The following is a 5,752-nucleotide window of genomic DNA, read 5'->3' as shown; positions in this document are numbered from 1 at the left end:
ATTTATTCAACATTATTTCGAATGAAATTAAAGAAGGAAAAGACCGTATAAAATTCAAACAGTAACGGGACAAATTCCTCCAAGTAATATCAGACAAGCCACCGACAGATCGTTATATTCCAGTAAGCAACAGCTTCCAACACGAATGAGCTATGTTGTCCAAAAACGACTTAAAAGACTTCCCAAAGTGTTGCTTATTAAGTCAGACAAGACCTGGGCCAAAGAAATAGTCAAAATCTGTTCAAGTTGTAATAACCAAATGTATATTTTGGGTACTGGTGTGGGTACACTCTTCCTTAATGGTCCATAGATGTATTGTTTCTTCTACATTTTTCTTACCACATTGAGTTTTAGTAGGTAACTAGATAGTTCCGTGTTTCGAATAACTGCAATACTGATCGTAGAAACTGGAGATGGATTTATTTATTTATTTATTTATTTATCTTTTGTTTTTTTTTCACTTTTGTATGCATGTTTTTCTTGGAATTTATTCAACTTCGTTACTAAATTCAAGCTTCACGCAAATACAGAGACATGGCTTCTCAGTTTGAGTTCAGAGTTCCAGAGATTATGCGAACAATGAGTATTAATTTGTGTGAGAGTGTATATACATACGTACATATATACGTGTGAGCGTGTGTGTATGTGTGTGCATATATATATATATATATATATATATATATATATATATATATATATATATATATATATATATATTTATATATGTATATATATATATATATATATATGTGTGTGTGTGTGTGTGTGTGTGTGTGTGTGTGTGTGTGTGTGTAAATATATGTATGTATTTATGTGTGCGTGAGGTAGGGTGGGTGTATATGTGTGTGAGTGAATACATGCATGTATGAATATGTATAAATGTGCGTGTATTTTCGTGTATATGTATGGGTGTGTATGCATGTGTCTGGTTGTTCATGTATGTATGGATATATATGTCTGCCTGTGTACATGTGTATGTATGTATAAGTATGTGTACTTGTACATATAGATACACATATATGTGTATGTGCATGTATGTAAGGGTATACACACACACACACACACATATATATATATATATATATATATATATATATATATATATATATACAGTTATAAATCCATATTATATATATGCATACATTTTTATGTATGTGGACAAATATGTGCACATTTATATAAATGTGTGTATTTATGTCTATGTATGGGACTATATATATAAAGGCGTATGTACGGGCTTGCGCGTTAGTGTAAGCATGCTAGGTCAGAAAGCAAAATGGCGAACTTAAATAATACCCAACCATCGCCATCAGCCTCAACATCAGCCTCACCATCGTCTCAATCACTAGCACAACCACCAACATCACTATTAACACCACCGCTACAACAACTACACAAACAACACTTTGTATAATCACTTTTCTATTGGTCTGAACCACTTCAAAGAACTCAAACGAACAAAGGTCAGCTGAGGTAATGAAAGGTTACCAAAGGTCAATTTTTTCAATAAATACGATTATATCGATTTTAAGGGCCGGGGTTGGCGGATCTGGCAATGAAGAGGTGGGGGTGGTTCTTCGTTTTCATACACATTTCCATATTTCTTTCTCTTTTTATTATTCTCCCTAACATGTATCTCTTTCTCTCTTTCTCTCTCTCTCTCTCTCTCTCTCTCTCTCTCTCTCTCTCTCTCTCTCTCACTCTTTCTCATACCCTTTCGCTCTTCCTCTCCAGCCTCTGTCTGTCTGTCTGTCTCTCTCTCTCTCTCTCTCTCTCTCTCTCTCTCTCTCTCTCTCTCTCTCTCTCTCTCTCTCTCTCTCTCTCTCTATCTCTCTCTCTTTCTCTTTCTCTTTCTCCACCACAATGATTTTCCTCTTCCCCCTTTCAATTCTCTGCCTTTCTATATTTTATTTCCTTTCTGTCTGTTACCCTCTTTTCCTCCATCTACTCTCTCTCTCTCTCTCTCTCTTTCTTTCTATCTCACTCTCTCTCTCTCTCCCCATCTCCTCCTGTCCATATACGTGTGTGTGTGTGTGTGTGTGTGTGTGTGTGTGTGTGTGTGTGTGTTATGTGTCATATATGCGTGTGCGTACATGTTTGTTCTTATATGTATGTGTATATGCACGTACATATACAGATACAAGTTACAGACACATACACGCGCAGATATAGACATATAAGCATATAAGCATAAATATGCGTACATACATATATTCCCACACATACCCATATATATATTTGAGCATGTGTGCATGTGTCTTCGAGTATATATATATAAATATATATATATGTGTGTGTGTGTATACATATACATATATACATGTGTATACATATTTACGTACATACAACTATACATATATATAGATGCATATATGTATATATATATGTATACGTATACATATATGTACACACACATAGATAGACACATACATGCATACACACACACACGCACACTTAATATATTTGCTTGACCTTCAACTCCAACAAAAGCACCATTCAAGCCTGATGTCTTTCTATGACTTCCTGTACCAAAAGAACAGCAGTCTCGCTTTTTCTCACAATTGAACGAGGCTTTGGAAGCGGTAAAAAAAAAGCACGTCAACGAACTAAGAGAGATTTATAGTTCAGTCGCATAATTCAGATTGGAACATTTAGGCTTCAAAATAAACCGAAAGACATAAAGAGAGCAAGATCGAAAATAACATAACACCATTAGAATTGGACTATCCTGAGTGATGTTGTGCATATTACAATAGTGTGTGTGTGTGTGTGTGTGAGAGAGAGAGAGAGAGAGAAAGTGTGTGTGTGTGTGTGTGTGTGTGTGTGTGTGTGTGTGTGTGTGTGTGTGTGTGTGTGTGTGTGAAAGAAGAGGTCAAGGCGTCGGGGCAGCCATTTGTATATCGGTGGTGATTTGGTTCCAGTTGGTGTTATTTTCCTTCCGTTGTTTTGACATAAGCCATTTTTGTTGATGTGCTGGTTTTTGTTGTTGCTGCATGTTGTTGACTTTCTTTTTTATTGTTATTTTGGGTGTTTCGGATATTGTTGGTGATTTTGCTTTCGTCATTGCGGTTGCCTTTGTTGTTGTTGTTGTTTTATTGGTAAAGCTTAAGTCTATGACATTTTAAGTTATAATAGTCATATACACACACCTATATATATATATATATATATATATATATATATATATATATATATATATATATATATATATATATATATATATATATAAATAATAATAAATGAGTTACGACGCAAAAACGTATAAATTCAAATGAACATATTTATCTTCTTCAATATATATTTCATTATAAAGAATTCATTAAGAGACTTAAATCAAAATTTCTTTACACATCATTCAGGAATAAATATAACATCAGAAAAAATACATTCCGTTTAAAAACACAAACCGTTCATGTCGAAAAAATTTCACAATATATATATATATATATATATATATATATATATATATATATATATATATATATATATATATATATATATATATATATATATATATATATATATATACATATATATATATATATATATATACATATATATATATATATATACATATATATATATATATATACATATATATATATATATATACATATATATATATATATATATATATATATATATATATATATATATATATATATATATATATATATATATATACACGTATATTGTTTGTATGTATTTACATACATTTATGTGTATATGTGTACATATATATATATATATATATATATATATATATATATATGTATATAGACAGTGTATATATGGAGTATGTCTGCGTATGTATATGTATACATATATGTATATATAAAATAGTAACGGTATTTTGCCAATGTGTGAAGTGTTTTACTCCACTCGATATATGTTTGGGTGTATGTGTATATATTTACATATGAATGTGTATGGAAATGTATTTCTATTCGTGTGTGTGTGTGCGTGTATGTGTGTATATGTAAGCATGTATGTATGATGACAAAGGAAAACTAATTATAATTTCCTAGAATACATACATACATATATTTACACAGATATAAGCGCATAAGCAAAATACATTACTCCAGAGCGCGAATGAAATATTTCATTCGTGTTCTAGAGTAACTTATTTTACAAATATAAGGAAAGTTAACGTACCCCACTGTTGCTTGTGGATCATTGCAAACTAGAGAGAACTCTCAATTCTATATGAAACAGAAATTCTATGTTTTAAATCCCAAATATATTTCGACAGTTATATGTCAGATTTCCAAACTATATAGGGTTAAACGTAATTTTATATTGATTCTATCTCAGTTTAAATAGTACTGTTGTAGAACCAAACAATGTTTTACAGTTGAATCATCATGTTTTCATAGTTTTGCGTAATACATGATGAAGCTAATGAAACAAATTCTGTTTAAAACTAACATCTTATAGTGTTTATGCAATTACATTTTTATTCTTTTTGCTGCTAATGCCTAATATTTGTTTTTGTGTGGGTGTAAAATCTCGTGCAACATACATTAATGTATGCATGATTATAGTAATATCACCACAATACACAAGATTTAACAATATTTATGATACATAGATATATATAGCAACAAGGCAGTCAGTTACTAGAGTGTTCAGAACATCGGGTTTTTTTTGTTTGTTTTTTATTATTTTTGTAATTATGCGTGTAATCTATGTTCAAATCCCGCTGAGGCCAAATTTCACTTTCATATTTTATAGGTCGATAAATAAAGTACCAGTTAAAGAATGGGGGAGATTTTTCTCTTTCTCCCAATCTTCCGGTTTGTCTTTCTTTCATTTGGAATAAGTCGATTGGTGTAAAACCTGGAAAGGGATGGGATTCGCTGTCTTAAATAAAAAAAAATGTCCAAGATACGATAATGTCACAACGCCCTTGTGACTCCATCAGTGTGTTCGGTGCCTATGGCGACGCAATGCATAAACACATACAAATGTGTGCGCATGCGCATGTGTGTTGAGTGTGGGTGTTTGCATCATTAGTCTCCTTTCTATCAACACCTCAAATGTAAGATATCTTCTTGATGACGGAGGTTCGTATTATCCGACGACGGAATCAATCTACAAGCATTGTTTTGGACCACTGAACCCCCAGAATTAGCTGCTGGATTTGTAATACACTTCTTCAGCCCCTTTAATTCTTGATATCATTTCTATTTTGTCTAAATTGGATCTTTTTGTATGTAAACATATATACCTTTTATGTATTTAACGTATTTAATATTCTTTGTATATCGACCTGCCTAATTTGTCTATTCTTGACAGACAGACACAGATACACATATAAATGCATATATACACACGTACGTACGTGCGTACATATGCACAAACATGCAAACGCACTACGTACATATATACATATATACACAAACATGCATGCATATATACACACATGTATGCACACAGACGCATGCATACCAACATACATATATACGTACAAACATACATTCATGCATGATGGCCAATTCCTCATTGTTGAGTATAATATTACGATTATCCTTGTTTATCCTTGACAGACAGAGACACAGATACACATATACATGCATATATACACACGTACGTAGGTGCGTACATATGCACAAACATGCAAACGCACTACGTACATATATACATATATACACAAACATGCATGCATATATACACACATGTATGCACACAGACGCATGCATACCTACATACATATATACGTACAAACATACATTCATGCATGATGGCC

Source organism: Octopus bimaculoides, chromosome 8 (genome assembly GCF_046866305.1).
Source record: "Octopus bimaculoides isolate indiv1 chromosome 8, ASM4686630v1, whole genome shotgun sequence".
Taxonomy (NCBI): Eukaryota; Metazoa; Mollusca; class Cephalopoda; order Octopoda; family Octopodidae; genus Octopus; species Octopus bimaculoides.
The sequence above is the reverse complement of the archived record's forward strand: the minus strand, read 5'-3'. Positions refer to the sequence as shown.